Source organism: Petaurus breviceps, unplaced genomic scaffold (assembly GCF_028583685.1).
Source record: "Petaurus breviceps papuanus isolate PSGF00001 unplaced genomic scaffold, PetGlider_PUasm1.0 90700, whole genome shotgun sequence".
Classification (NCBI taxonomy): domain Eukaryota; kingdom Metazoa; phylum Chordata; class Mammalia; order Diprotodontia; family Petauridae; genus Petaurus; species Petaurus breviceps.
In genome coordinates, this window is record NW_027187315.1 from 7059744 (window position 1) to 7076048 (window position 16305).

General features: G+C 37.3%; 1 long non-coding RNA gene across 2 annotated transcripts in view; it reads right to left on the reverse strand.

Moving 5' to 3' along the window:
- Nucleotides 1-6408: 6408 nt before the first annotated feature.
- Nucleotides 6409-16305, reverse strand: part of LOC138144435 (uncharacterized) — a 206829-nt gene continuing 196932 nt past the window's right edge. For both annotated transcript variants that reach the window (XR_011163952.1, XR_011163953.1), the window contains exon 4: nt 6409-7222. This is a non-coding gene — a long non-coding RNA (uncharacterized lncRNA). The remainder of the gene's footprint in view (nt 7223-16305) is intronic.

Consider the following 16305-nt stretch of genomic DNA (forward strand, 5'->3'; position numbering starts at 1 on the left):
GATGGATGGATGGATGGATGGATGGATGGATGGATGGATGGATGGATAGATGGATAGATAGATAAATGGTTGGTTGATTGTTGTCCTTTGTTCTTCAAGAGGACCAAAATTATATCACTCTGTTAGAGCCAAGTTACAGTGTGTCCAACTGTGGCTGATGAGATCAATACAAACTGGGAATGTTCTACCAGAAGTTGAGCACAAATAGTCCATGTGAACATTTGGTGTGGATTCTCTAAATTTGTACATCTCCTGTTTCTTTTGAGAATGAATGAACAAACGGACAGATGGATGGACAGACAGACATATACATAAATGAATCAATGAATTAATAAATAACAAATCAGCCTTGCATCCTAGGAGCTTATGTTTATTATTTCATGTACTATTTGGAGAAGGTATGAGCTAGGGAAGTACTAACTTACATTTATAAGGTTTGCAAAATGCTTTCCTTATAACTTTGTAATAAGTGAAAGTATGTTTACACCTTTTTTAAAGAGAAGCAATGTAAGATGCAGTGACATTCAATAGCCTGGTCATGCAGGTAACAAGTCACTTTTAAAATCTTGCTCTTGACTCTAAATCCTGTGAGCTTTTGGAAAAGAAAGACAAAATCACACAGATAGGCTATTGCCATATTTGGAGTCTGAGAGCTAGGCAGAGGAATGTAGGATTGATTGTAGAGAGCTGAAGAGTACTTTGAGGTATCAAATCCAATGCCCACATGGTATAGATGAAGATAGTGACATTTAGAGAGTTTAAGTAATATCCTCAGAACTTGAACTCAGTGTAAAATAATGATAAGAATAGTAAAGGATTGATTGTGTGTGTTTTTTTAAAGAAGTAATATGATATGTAAGGAACTAGAAGTGTTATTTTAAGAAGATTACTCTGGAAGTCATATGTAGGATAAATTGCATTAGAAGGGACTAGATGCAGAATAGCCAGGCAAGAGGCTTCCATGAGATCTCTATGTGAAGTGATGATGTTGTATTTTATGGTGGTGATATTGAAAATGGAGAAGTGATAAATAGAAGTCATTTGGAAGGAAAATTAAATTACTGTTCAGTTGCCACAGTTTAGGAAGGTTGGACATTCCCAGAAAAAGATTACTAATGGTCATAATAGGACTAGAAACCACAATTCTGAAAGGAACAGTTGAAGGGACTAGAGATGTTTAGCCTAGAGAGAAGGAAGAATGAGTACCCAGAGAAAATATGGCATCTGTCTGCAAGTGTTTGAAGGGCTGCCATGTTTGAAGAGGCATTAAATTTATGCAACTTGTCAACAGCAGGAATGAGAAACAGAGATGGAAATTTTCAGGAAACAGACTTAAATTTAGACTCCATGTCATTTTCCTAGCATTGTTGTAAAGGGGAGTCTTGGTAAAGTAGAGGTAGACCTTGATGACCTCTGAGGTCCCTTCCAAATTCTTAGTTTCCATAATCCTGTCATTTCCTGAACACACTGAGAGATTTAGAATTAATACCTCACATTCATAAAAGCATTTTATATAAGTAAGTAACACTTGCTTGACATTGGTGAGGAGATCAGGATGCTGAAGATTGGTTCTATTGGAGGTCACCTTGTATGTTTTCCTTCCCTTTGTTTCCCTTGGAGAAAAAAAAAATTTAAAAACTCCCCCCCTCCCCAGAGTGGGAAGAATGGATGGATGAAAGCCACACCAAAAGGATCATTAGCTCCACCCACACAGGGTGAGAGAGAAAGAATGATAACTCTACTCACCATCACACCAATACTACATATACATTATCTAATTTAATTCTGACAACAACCCTGTGAGGAAGATATTTGCGCATCATTAACCCCATTTTGTAACAGAGGAAACTCAGGCTCATAAAAGTTAAGTGATATGCAATTTACATACCTAAAAATTTGCAGAACTAGAGCATGAACTCAGGTCTTGGACTTGAATAGTCCTCAACTGTTTTTGAATTATTTTGCTTCCCAGAGGGAGATACAATTTTTATCTTATGATGATCCTTCAGGATCTGGTAGCCTCTTTCCAGCCTTTCCAGTCATAGTCAGCTTCCAGAAGGAGCTGGGATTTCTATTTCAACATTAGTGCTATCCCAGTAGATTAGTGTTGACAAATACCAATTAGCGTAGAGGATGTTATTCATTTTGGTTTCTCTTGAAAAGGTTAAAATGGTTCCCATTATCCTCATTTAACCATAGTACATAATCTCCTGCATTAAGAAGGAAAGTCAGAGTTGTTGCCTTAAAAGAGACTGATCCACGAATGTGCTTTCATTGGCTTACTGTTTATTGGTTTTGTTCTTCCTGCTATTTTGTCTGAGTAATACTCGTCCCTGAATACACTTCTTATATAAAGAGACAGGGGATCTGAGAGGACTTTTTCTCACTGGCAAACCTTTTCAGGCTGCAGTTGTCCCTGAAGAAAAGCTTTGACAGGATAAGAAACTCAAGTTTGATAGGATTCTATTATTCTATATATTCCCAAATGCCAATAAAGTTAGATGACATGTATTAGACTACAAAATTATTTAGTATAATTAGTTATTATTTTGCAAAATATAGTTGAATGCAGGGAGGGATGCAATAAGAGGGGAGACAGACAGACAGAGAGAGAGAGAGAGACAGACAGACAGAGAGAGAGAAGGAGGAAGGGAGGGAGACAGAGACAGAGACAGATAGACAGAGGGAGGGAGAGAGAGAGAATGTGTGTGTTCTAGTGATAGCTATGAAGGAAAGTCCCAGAAGTGATGAGATGAGAAATCACACCTATCTTCCCTCTTCCCAACTTGAGACTTTCACTAAGTTGACTTGTTCTATGATACAGGATCCTGATAGCATAGATTTAGATCTGGAAGGACATTTAGAAATTATTTAATTCAACCCGCTCATTTTATAGCTGAGGAAATAAAGCAAGAAATCAAGTGACTTGCCCAAAGTCACACAAGTTCTCTGATTCCAGAGCTAATACTCTTTCCAGCACATCATGAGAATTTCTTTCTTTTCTACCTGAATCCTTTAAGCAGCAAACAGGAGCTCAGTTTCTGGACACCATGGCCTACTATACTCAAGATTATAAGATTTCTTTTTTAGATAGAGTTAACAGGATAGTAAATTAAAACTCTATAGATGTGGTATGGGATGGCTTTGTGGGACAGTGGCTAGAGCACTGGGCTTGGAATCAGGAAGACTCTTCTTCACGAGTTCAAATCCATTTTGCCCTGTTTGCCTCTGTTTCCTCATTTGTAAAATGAGCTAGAGAAGGGAATGGCAAACCACTCCAGTATCTCTGCCAAGAAAACCCCAAAATAGGGTCTCAAAGAGTAGGACATAATTGAAATTACTGAACAATGACAGCCAGATATGATATGATATGCTTGGCTTAGTATAAAATTGAGAATTCCTTAGACTTTTCACTCCAGTTGAAAGGAAAATTCTTCATTTGGGCTTTCACTCTGATTAACAAGGCAAAACTCAGAATGAAGAAAATTTAAAGGATTTATTATTAGTATGTCAAGGTAGCAACCTATTGAGGAACTGATCACTGAAGATCAAGAATAGCTTCAAGGTGGGGACAGCTTTCATAGGTAACTTTAAGATAATCCAGATAGGTTCACCTTAGCAAATGAGGTATGACCCTTGAATCTCAGTTCCTCTCCAAGGTAGCATAAAAGTGACATTTTATAGATAGGAGTACAAGAGTAGGTGATATAAAAACTAGATTTGGTGTCTTTTTTTTGCATCAGAACCTCACCTATGGTTGGTAAACAGGGCTGGGAAAAGGGATAACTGAGTCAACATAACTTTCAATACCATTTTGACCTCCTGGGATAGTAAAAACAAAACAGTTTATTTAGTATAGTGGCATCAGCAGTAAATCTTGATTTATTTTTTCCTAATGTCAGTCAACAAGCATTTTTAAAGCTCTTGTTATATTGCCAGGCACAAAGACTTCAAGGAGCATATATTGTAATAGGAGAGACAACATAGAAATGACTAGGTCCATTATACAGAGTAAATAGAAGGTAATTTGAGAGAAGAAACTCCAGCAGGTCGAGGTACAAGGAAAGGTCCCCTGCAGAAAGTGAGCTATGAGCTGATTATTGAAGGAAGCCAAGAAAACCAAGTTGTGGAAGTGACAAAGCAGAGCCATCCAGTCATGGAGAGTAGCCAACACAAAGACCAGGAGAAAAGAACTAGAATGTTGTCTTTGGATTGTAGTTTGTGGAGGGACTGTGTTAAATGTCTAAAAAGGAAAGAAAGGGTCAGGTTATTAAGAGTTTTAAAAACTAAACAGAGGGTTTTATGTTTGATCTCGGAGACAAAAGAGAGGCATTGAAACTCATCAAGCAAGAAGATCCTATGATCAGATCTATACTTTAGAATAATCGCCTTCACAGCCAATTGGAGCCTGGGTTAGAGTCAGGAGAGAACTGAGACAGAGATTAGTTAGGAGGCAATAGTCCAGAGGAGAAGTAATGAATTAAGGCCTAGATGAAAGTTATGTCTGTTTATGGCTCTGTTTTACGTGGCTCTGTTTTTATGGGTGTTTTACATGGCTCTGTTTATGGCTGTTGTGGCTCTCTCCAGTGGAGAGAAGGGGACATATTCAAGAGACGTAGTTAAGGTAGAAGCAACTAGATTTGGCAGCAAGTTGGACATGTGAGGTGAGGAAGAGTGAGGAGTCCAGGGTTACTTTCTTGCCACTCTCATGTAATAGGAAGAGAAATTAGGGTAATCACTGTATTAATATATACCTCCTGTCTCCTGACACTATAGGGTCATGGGATGATCTCAAACAACACTTGCTACTCCCTCCTCATTCCCCTCCTACCTTTCTTATCCTTCCCAGTCTCATTGGCTGGATCTTTGTCCACATCAAACCTATTAATCATAAGAGTCCCCCAATGCTCTGCCCTGGGCCCTTTTCTCTTCTCTTTCTATACTATTTCACTTGGTGGTCACCAAGATTCAAGCATCTTCTCTGTTCATGGATTCAATTATTATCTCTTTGCAAATGATTGTCAGTCCAATTTATCTAGCTTTAACCTCATTAACTTCAGTCTTGCATCTACGTTGTCTGTTTGACATTTCAAACTGGATGTCCAGTAGATATCTTAAACTCAATATGTCCAAAACAGCTAGGCTTTGAAGGAGGATCTGGAATTTCAATAGACAAAAAGCAGAAGGAAATACATTCCAAACATGAAGGATGGATTGTGCAAATCTTTGAATGCCTGGGAAGAGAACAACATTAAGTAAAAGCTAGTTAATCCATTTTGGCAATAATTGAATAAACTGTATGAAGCACTTACCATGTGCCCAGGCATTGTGCTAAGCACTGGGTATACAAAAGTGAGAGAACCCCTGCCCCCAAGGAGTTTTATTCAGTACCTAAGGAAGAGATACTATATATAGGAGAGAGGTGGTTAGGAATTTATTGTCTGGGAAGTCACATTGACTTTGAGTGGGGCTTTAGATCAATCTGTACCCTTGTTTCACAAACAATGTTAAGATCTATATGATCATTAATCACAGAGCTAGAAAGGAGAAAAGGGGTTATACCTACTGCAATATGGTGAGAAAATGGCCTTTGGAGATGTGGGGGCTGGCTGAGTTGTTTCCAATCGGGATAGCTTGGTTCCAGGGTGAGAGTTACTGTTTCCTTAGATCCTCCAGAGCATGACCTCTGCATCTGGTTTAGAGGGTAAGGCAGTAGGGGTCCCAGAAACAGAACACCAAGGATAAGAAAATATCTGGGATGAAACAAGAATAGGTAACATGTAAAGGAAAGCTGGAAATGTAGGGAGGAGACAGATTGTGAAGGGTGGTTGATTAGCAGAGAGAAGTTTTTCCCCCTTCAGTGATGCACAAAAAGATTATCTTATTAGTCAAACCTGCAGAGGAAGGACTAAGAAACTGGTTATCAACAGATGTGAGGTAATATATTCAAAACACTTGCTTAGCATTCTTGAATTCCTACTCACCAATTTCATATGATTAAGTGCCTAAAGAAATAATATAGATAATAAATGTTAGAAGAAATCAGAGGAGAACACTTTTACTACTAAATTTAGTGTGGGATGATGTGATTGGGCAAGATTTCAAAGAGAAAATCCTTAATGGACAGAATTTGCAAAGATAAATTGTGAACTCCTTGAAAACAGGAGTTAATCTATTTCATCTGTTCCCTAGTGCCTAACATTGGATAGATACTTAATAAATATGTGTTGAATGAATGGATTAACAAATAATGATGCAAAGTCCTATATCTTCAACTCTGAATTAGTCATTTTTTAAATTAGTGAAAGGCCTTTCTTGTACAATACTGTATTAGTAAGTGATTTTTAAAAAAACAAAAGCAAAACAAAGCAATAACCTACGCTTTTCTCTTCACAATAAACTCCAAATCAATCAATCAGTAAACATTTATTAAGGGCTAAGTGCTTGATTGGGATAAAAAAAAGATGACAGTCTCTGCCCTCAAGGAGATTACATGGGAGTCAATATGCAAACAAATATATGCAAATAAGTGGTATAAAGGATAAGTAGGACATAATTAACAAGGGGAAAACAATAGAACTAAGAGAAGTTAGGGAAGACTTCTAATACAATTCCAACCCCCCCCAAATCCAACAAATTCTATGGTGGTGGAGTTATTTTATAAATAGTGACAGTAACTCACATTTATATGGTGCTTTAGGGTTTATAAAGCATTATTCTCATAACAATTCTTTGAAGTAGGTCATATAAGTATTATCTTCATTTTATAGGTGGCAAAATCAAAGTACAGAGAAATTGACTTGCCAGTGGTCATGCAGCTAGTAAATTTTAGAGCGAAGAATGAAACCCAGGCTCTCTTTCCAATATCACTTACTTGCTTCAAGTAAGAATGCCCAAAAGGAGCAAAACTAGAACATTATGCACAGTAACAGCAATATTGTAAGGATGATCAGCTGTGAAAGACTTATTTATTCTGATCAATACAATGATCCACAATAATTCCAAGGGAATCATAATGAAAAATGCTGTTCACCTCCTAAGAGAGAATTGATGCACTCTGAGTGAAAATTAAAGCATATTTTCTTTCACTTTATTCATTTTTTCTTGCATTTTTCACTCTCAACATGGCTAATGTGGAAACGCTTGGCAGGTCTTCATATGTAGTGGATATTATCTTTCTTGCTTTCTTAATGAGAGGGGGAGGCGACAAGAAAATTCAGAACTGAAAATAAAAAAAATAGAAATGAAGATGATGCAAAAATAAGAGATATCAATAAAAACAATTCAAGACAAGAAAAATAAAGGCCTTCACAATTTGATACTAAAAAGAATTAATTAAATGTGCCCTCAGTTAGGGTCTCAAAAGCGTGTGAATTTACATTTTTTTATAATGTTTTTTTTCAAATGCTTTATTAACTTCTGATTTACATCATTCATTTCCACCAGATTTTAAGTTACAAATTTTCTCCCTATTTTCCCCCTAACCACCACACTAAAATAGCAGTCCCACAGGATATCCCCTCTTCCAATCTACTCTCTCCCATATCTTCTCCCATACACCCTTCGACTTTTCCAGTAGGGCAGGTGGATCTCTATGCCCCAGTGCCTGTATAATTTATTTCCTAATTACATGTAAAATAGTATTAATAATAGTATATATATATTTTTTCTTAAACATTTCATTTTAAAACTTTGAATTCCAGATTCATTCCCTTCCTCCCTTGCCACCCACTCTTACTGAGAAAATAAGCAATTCAGTATAGGTTGTACATGTGTAGCTAATGCAAAATATTACCATAGTAGATATATTGAAAAAGACTGACTATATTTCTCTCCCTCCTATCCCACCTCCCACTTGTTCTATTCTCTAATTTGATCCCGTCCCTTTTCAAAAGTAGGTGCTTCTAACTTTGATTCCCCCCAGCCTGCCCTCCCTTCTATCACCCCTGCCTCATTCCCTTCCTCCCTACTCTCTTATAGGGTGAGATATCCTATTTAGTGTGTATGTCATTCCCTCCCTGAGTCAAATTCAATGAGAATAAGGTTGACCCATTCCCTTTTGCCTTCCTATTCTTCCCCTCCATTGTGACCATTTTCCCTTGCCTCTTCTATATGAGATAGTTTACCCCATTCTGTCTCTCCCCATATCCTCTCATTATATTACTCTCTCACCTCTGGATTTCACCTTTTAAGTATCGTTCCTTCATATTAAATTGGTCCTGTGTCCTCTATCTATGTATACCTGTAAACATATATACACACATTCACATATGTATTCTTACACTCTTATACACTCCGATATATATATGCATACATACATACATACATATATATATATATATATTCCCTTCAACTATTTTCATACTGAGAAAAGTTTCCTCAGTTACAATTATCATTTTTCCATGTAGGAATGTTGATAGTTCAACTTTGATGAGTCCCTTATGATTTCTTTTCCGTGTTTACTTTCTCATGCTTCTCTTGCTTCTTGTATCTGAATGTCAAATTTTCTATTCAACTCTGGTTTTTTCATCAAGAATGCTTGAAATTCCTCTATTCCACTGAATGACCATATTTTCCTCTGAAACATGATACTTAGTTTTGCTGGGTAGGTGATTCTTGGTTTTAATCCCATCTCCTTTGACCTCTGGAATATCACAACCCAAGCCTTTTGATCCTCAGGTAGTAGCTGCCAGATCCTGAGTTATCCTTATTGTGTTTCCACAATATTCAAATTGTTTCTTCCTGGCTGCTTCTAATATTCTCTCCTTGATCTGGGAATTCCGGAACCTGGAAATAATATTCCTAGGAGTTTTCTTTTTGGGATTTTTCAGGGGGTGATCAGTGGATTCTTTCAACCTCTATTTTGACCTCTGGTTCTAAAACATCAGGGCAATTTTCCTTGAGAATTTCTTGGAGGATGATTTCTAGGTTCTTTCTTTGACCATGGATTTCAGGTAGTCAAATAATTTTTAAATTATCTCTTCTGGATCTGTTTTCTAGGTCAGTGGTTTTTCCAATAAGATATTTCACATTGCCTTCTATTCTTTGATTTGTTTGGATCTGTTTAACAGCATCTTGATTTTTCATAAAGTCATTAACTTCCATTTGCTCCAATCTAATTCTGAAGGAATGATCCTCCTCAGTGAACTTTTGAGATTCTTTTTCCATCTAGCAAATTCAGCTTTTTAAGGCATTCTTCTTCTCATTGCCTTTTTGAACCTCTTTTGCCATTTGAGTTAGTCTGTTTTTTAAGGTGCTATTTTCCTCAGTCAGGCTGTTGACTCTCATTTCATAATTTTCTTGCATCATTCCCATTTTTCTTCTCAATTTTTCCTCCACTTCTCTTATCTGCTTTTTAACCTTGTAACCAGCTTGTATTTTTCTTGGAAGCTTTTGGTGCAGGAGTTCTGACTTCACTGTCTTCCTCCTGTTCTATGCTTTGATCTTTTTTGTCCCCAAAATAGGAATCTAATGTTGGATTTCTCTGCTTGGTTTGCTTCCCTTGCCTGGTCATGTCACCAATCAGTCACTTGACCCCTGGGCTTTTTGCCACAGTAGGACTCTGCCACCATATAGAGGAGTTTTTATGCAAACAATGGGGTTTTCTCAGCTGCCTGAGGTATTAGTTGGGTACTGTCTCTGAAGCCTCCACATGCTCTGGCAAGTTGGTCACACACACCAGGATCTCCACCCTAGACTGCATTCCAGATCCAAGCAGGTTAAAGCAAGAACGATCACCTCTCAAACTGGTCTCTTTGTCCCCCTATCCTCTGCAGGCCAGGAGCTGAAGCTGCCATGTGGCAGCAGCCGCTGCAGCCCTCAGCAGCTTCTTGGCCTGGGGGCAAAAGCTAACACACTCCCAAGTACTGGGTCCCAAATTCTACACTGCACTGACCTCTCACTTTGTGGATTGCCACAGCTGCTGGTGATCTGGAGTCCCTCCAGCTGGTGGTTGGTCAGGCCTGCCCTGGGGCTAAAACCTTGTAGTGGGGCTGGGGTCAGCTCCCAGAGCACTGGGCTTGTTGATTCCTGTCAGTCTGCCAGGCTGTCCTCAGCAGGAGGTTAGCTTCTCTATGTCATTTCGTGGGTTCTGTAGCTCCAAAGTTTGTTTAGAGTCCCCTTTTCTTTTCTTTATAATGTTAACAGTAATAAGTTTCAATAGGACTTTAGTCTATATAATAGAATCCATGTTCAATTTACCTAAATTAAAAAGACCTAGTAGAGGCCCTATCTAAGTAGGCAAGGTTGTTACCAAGGTAATCTTATATCATAGACAACAAAACTATCAAAAAGTTACAAGTTAGTATATGGTTAATGCCCAAATCCATAGTATATATTGTTAGTGCTATAAGTAAGATGAGACCTAGAATTGCTTATAATGTTTCACAAGAGGTAATGGGATTTGAGATAAAGCTTTGAAAGATGTATGTGATCTGCATAGGTGAAGAACCATCTGAGAATTAGTGTATAGGGTATTTTCATGTGCTAAGGAATTATCCTAATTATTACATGGTGTCTCAAAGCATGGACTCCCAAGACAAAGTTACACCATAGCTCCAACTTCCATTATGTATAGTTTTCTTCTTGAGCTTGGACCTTTCTTGAATTCTTCTTATGTAGAAAAGAAATATCATTTTATCAAGGGGTATCAGAGGTTGAGGATGCCAGGTAATAAGAAATGGTTGTAAGTCCAAAGAAGCAGAGGTATACAGCTACCTTTTATTCCTCAGATCTGATTAAGGACCTCCTGAAGTAACCTTTTGTTGGTATAGATTGAGAAGTGTTAAAACAAAAAAAAAATAGGTAGATAAACAAATGTAGATGAACAAAAGTAGATGAACAAATGAATGTAGAATTGAATTGAATTTACCATTTGTGTGTTTTAAAAATGAAAACAGGGAAAGAAACTGATTTGATGGAGCATAGAAAGTGTAAATAAAACAACAGCATATGAAGAGAAGGTTCAAAAAAAAAAGAAAGGGAGGGAAGGATTTATTTGGGATTCTATAAAAAAGCAGTTTGGTGTGGTATTATCCCATGTTCTACCTCTCCTTTCTGACTACCAACAAAACAAACTACTAAACTGGAGTGAGTTGAATGGTTGATCTTTGATCTAATTGACCTATATCAGACTAAAACCTATTTTTATAATCTGCTCTCATCCTTCATTTAAACTTCAAAAAACCACATCTTTATTTTAGTAGATTCTGTTCATAGCATCACCCAGTTTTCACCTCTTTTTTTTACCCTGCCTAGCCACTTTGTCAGACCAGAACCATCCAAAATTGTTCAACAGGGACAGAGTATGAGAAGTCAAAACTACTGCAGGAGAGCCTAGGTGGTAAATGGGAATGATAACAAGTAATAGATTTGAAAGATTTTGAAAATCCAAAAAAGGGTAGCGGTTGAACTTGAGTAGAGGAAAATTGGGAGGATTTGAGAAATTAGAAAAGGAAAAAGGAAAGTTACTATAGTTGAAGGGCAAGAAAGATAAAGAAAATAAAAGGATGGGGCAATTGGTGGCGCAGTGAATAGAGCACCAGTCCTGGAGTCAGGAGGACCTGAGTTCAAATGTGGTCTCTGACACTTGATACCTACTACCTGTGTGACCTTGGGCAAGTCACTTAACCCCAATTACCTTACATTCTCCCCATCAAAAAACAAAACAAACAAAAACAAACAGAATGGCTGGAGACGAATGAGGAGAAGGAGATGGCAAAGGACTCAACTGAAAGATCAGATGGAAGGGAAGAACTGGGAAGGGGAAGGAGAGAATAAATATTGAGCAATAAGGACTTAAAGAAAAAGAGAAATAAGGAGGTGAGGTAAGTGTGGCTGTCAAAGTTCTAATGAGGAGGGGAAAGGCTAACTGTGTGAGGAGAGTGTTCTATCTGGTAAACTGACCACAAGATCTAGTAACTCTACGTGTCCATTAAGGAATTAAAGACCTTGCTTTCAGAAAGTGTGGCTCACAGAGTGTTTTGCAGGGACCTGTGAATAGTCTTCAGTGTTGTCTCTACCATGACTGAGACATCTCTGTTCAAAGTTCAGGCTGGTCTATCTCATAGCACAAAACAAAACATAAAAGGTATATGAAGACTAACTCTCCATTTTACAGCTTAGCAAGGACTGAAGTATTCCTCAAAAACACACATTGTGCACATATTGCACTCACAAAATTGGTAGGATTTATTGTGGGATGATGTGATTGGGTAAGATTTCAAAGAGAAAATCCTTAATGGATAGAATTTGCAAAGGTAAATTGTGAACTCCTTGAAACAGGAGCTAATCTATTTCATCTGTCCTCTAGTGCCTAACCTTGGATAGATAATAAATATGTGTTGAATGAATGGATGAACAAAGAATGACACAAAGTCTTCTATCTTCAACTCTGACTTAGTCATTTTAAAATTCATGAAAGGCCTTTCATGTATAATATTGTATTAGTAAGTGATTTTTACAAAAACAAAAACAAAACAAAGCAATAACAGCCTCAGCTTTTCTCTTCACAATAAACTCCAAATCAATCAATCAATAAACATTTATTAAGAGCTTATATGTTTCAGGCACTGTGCTAAGTGCTTGATTGGGATAAAAAAAAAGATGACAGTTTCTGCCCTCAAGCAGATTGTCAACATGTAAACAAATATATGAAAACAAAATAGAAAAAATATATGGGGAGGAAAGTGGATAATGTAATTATCCAGAATTATAATCATAACAGAAGAGAAATTGTAATTATAACAGAAGAGAAAAGAAAGAACAACATCTAAATATCTGGAACCAAAGCTCTTCGTAAAGAGGAGGGAGGTGGACTCCATGAGGAGGCACCAGCTGCTTTTTTCTCCCCTGGGTGATGATGAAGTCTTATAAAAGATTAAATACTACTGCCCCATACTAACCTCAGTCAGTACTCAATAGCCAAGTTCTTACATTTCCTTTCCTATGAACATAAGAGACAAGAAAAGAATCAGTCATGCCTAAGTGAGACCCTGCCTCTCCCTATAAATCCCCCAGCCCTTGCTAGTTCAGTGACTGTCCAGTAAGAGGACTGCTCAAAGCCATCCTCAAGTGCACATTATCTTAGGATGGGTATGTCAGATCATTCACTACCTTGGATTTGGATTCGTCCTGGTCCCATTGTGGGCAATTGATTCATTGCCCATTCAAAGATATGAGATCCCAGTTGTCTCCCACACCAATTAGGAAAAGAAGCAGATTTTTAAATTTAGCAGAGCACAAAGACTAAGGACCAGCCCCTCTGAAAGGCCAACATTGACCTCCCTTCCTCTTGCAACAAATAACCAAAGACCATTTCACCTGAGGGCTAGCTACCACTATGGTCATAGTGTTTTCACATTGTTCCATTCCCCCTCCCCTCCTGTCTGCTCCTGGGTGTCTCCTTAAAAATCAAGCCTTCTCTTAAGTGAGTTAAATGTACATGAGATTAAGACCTCTGGTTGGTTACATGAGATTAAGACCTCTGGTTGACTCTTTAATAAGAAAAAAAAATTTTTAAATAAACTTTAAATCCCTAAACTACTATACTAGACATAAATATTTGACTTCGCATTTCTACCATTTACATTTACTTATTTTTCCTGGTGTTTTGTTTTTACTTGAAATACTGCAACTGAAAACAGTAACTAAGCTTTGGTGGCTTTGTTGGGACAAGTAGTTCAAGACTAGGGGAACACAATGTTTAGTTTATAATGTATATGCAGCAATGAAAATGTTCTATTCCCAGCACATATAGAGTTGTAGGTATTTTCTTTATTGAAGCAGAAAAAAGAGAAAATTAAATAAAGCTAGAGTGATTATTGTGGCTAAATTACTTTTCCATAAATTCCTAATCAATCTGTTTCAGAAAACCAAGGAGAACATTATCAATTTCCCTGAATGTTGACAGTACTTAAAATTGCTTTAAGAAAATCAGTTTGAAAAAAAAAGATTTAAGAATTCATATATGAATAACTGATATTTACAAACCCACTGTTTCCTCTCTTTTACTAACTCTTGATATGAAATTTAATTCTTTACTGCCAAAATTAGCATTGGAGGAAAAAACCCATTACTTCCCTTCCAAAAAGGGAAGGAACAAATAGCTTTGCCAAATTGCAATGAAATCTGAACATTTGGCTTTTAAAATCTTTATCCATTCTTTTAAATTCATTGAACTTTCACCCATAATTTATTCTGTTTCCAGATTAGTATCAGCACTTTAAAGCAGTTAGCATCTTTCTTAGTATCCAGGTCAAAATAACATGTTTAAAATGGCTGGAAACAAGAATGGATGTTGTTCTTTCACATGACAATGCAATAACTCTGAGTCTAAACCAGTCAACAGAGGTTTGTTTGCTAGATGCCAATCATGGCAATGAGGGCCCTATCCCAAGTAGAATCTATTAAGGATAGCAAATTTGCCAAGGCAATTTCATAGTTAACTGCATTAGGTACCTACATGAATTGAAAACTTTGTTAGAAATCATGAACAAGTTGTGTTAAGATTTTCTCATGTCAAAAGAAATGGAAGAGACAGAGAAAAATAAGATAGCCATTTTTAAAACATCAGAAAATAATTTAATGCCTGAACTAGAGTAGAATAAATCCCTCAGCTTCTCTCTTGACTGCGAAAGTAGCTGGTACATTAAGACAACATTGGTACTGTGCCCCTTGTAGCAAATGCCAAAGCATCCTCCAATTCTGTAATACAATCATTTCAATTCAGATGGCTGTTTCTTATGATCACATCATACTGGCTCAATCAGAAGACAAGTTGGATAGCATTTCTGGTGCACTCCAATGCAAGTGTATTTATTGAATTAAAATGTACTAAATTCTATCTTCAAGTAGCATGTAGTAGCTGTCACCAGAGTGTGTTTCTATCACAGAAAAAAAAGATGCATTTAAATAATCTTTGTTCCCTCAAATTCTTAAAATATTAAGTTAAGATACAAGAGAAAAAAAGATCAAATCAATCAACAAACCAACAAGCATTTCTTAGATGACTACTGTGTATCAGGCTGGCAATTAAAAAAAAAAGATCAAACAGTTCCTGCTCTCAGAGGGGGCTCACATTCTATCTGGGAAACAAAATACCTATAACCTGCAACAGAATTGTCTATAAGTGAGTAAGTGAAAAAGCATTTACTAAGCACTTGCTTTAAGTACTGTACTTGTCTCTGAGGGTAGAAATAAAAAAGAAAACATTCCATCAAGTAGTTTATAGTCTAATGAGGGAAAGAGGGAGACTTTCCTGAAGTATTGGTACAAGAGAAGCCGTTGCCAATCAGAACAGGAAAGCCTCAATGGACAAGCTTCTCCAAAACAAGAATGTGGTTGCTAAATCTTAATCTTTCCTTTTAAACTGATTTTCTTTTTTTTAATTATATTTTATGTTTATTTTAGGTTTACATCATTCATTTCCACATGATTTTGAGTTACAAATTTTCTCCCTGTCTTTCCCATACGCACCACCCCAAAACATCTATCCCACTGAATATCCCCTCCCCCAATCTGGTCTCTCCTATATCCTTCCTCATCCCCCCTCCGACTTTCCAGTAGGGTGAGATGGATCTCTATGCCCCAGTGCCTATATATATGCAACTGGGAAATAAGTTATATATAACTTATTTCCCAGTTGCATGTAAAAAATAATTTTATATATAAATAAAAACACACACATATGTTAAACATTTGATTCTAAAATTTTTAATTGCAGATTCTTTCCCTTCCTCCCTTGTCACCCACCTTTACTGGGAAGATATGCAATTCAATGTAGGCTGTACATGTGTAGCTATGCAAAACATTTCCATAGTGAATATATTGTGAAAGACTGACTATATTTCCCTCCATCCTATCACAACCCCCACTTATTCTATTCTCTACTTTGAACCTGTCCCTTTTCCAAAGTGTGTGCTTCCAATTTCTCTCCCCTCCTTCCTTCCCTCCCCTTCATCATCCCCCCTTCCCCCCTACTCTCCTGTAGGGTGAGATACCCTGTTTAGTGTGTATGTCATTCCTTCCCTAAGCCAAATTCAGTGAGAGTAAGGTTGAACCATTCCCTTTTGCCTTCCTGTTCTTCCCCTCCATTGTAGCAGTTTTCCCTTAACTCTTCTATATGAGATAGTTTACCCCATTCTGTCCCTCCCATCTCCTCTCATTATATTCCTCTCTCACCTCTCAATTTCACTTTTTAAGTATCATCCCTTCCTATTAAATTGGTCCTGTGCCCTCTGTCTATGTATTCCTGTACACATATATACACACATTCACATATGTATTCATAAGCCCATATACCCTCCT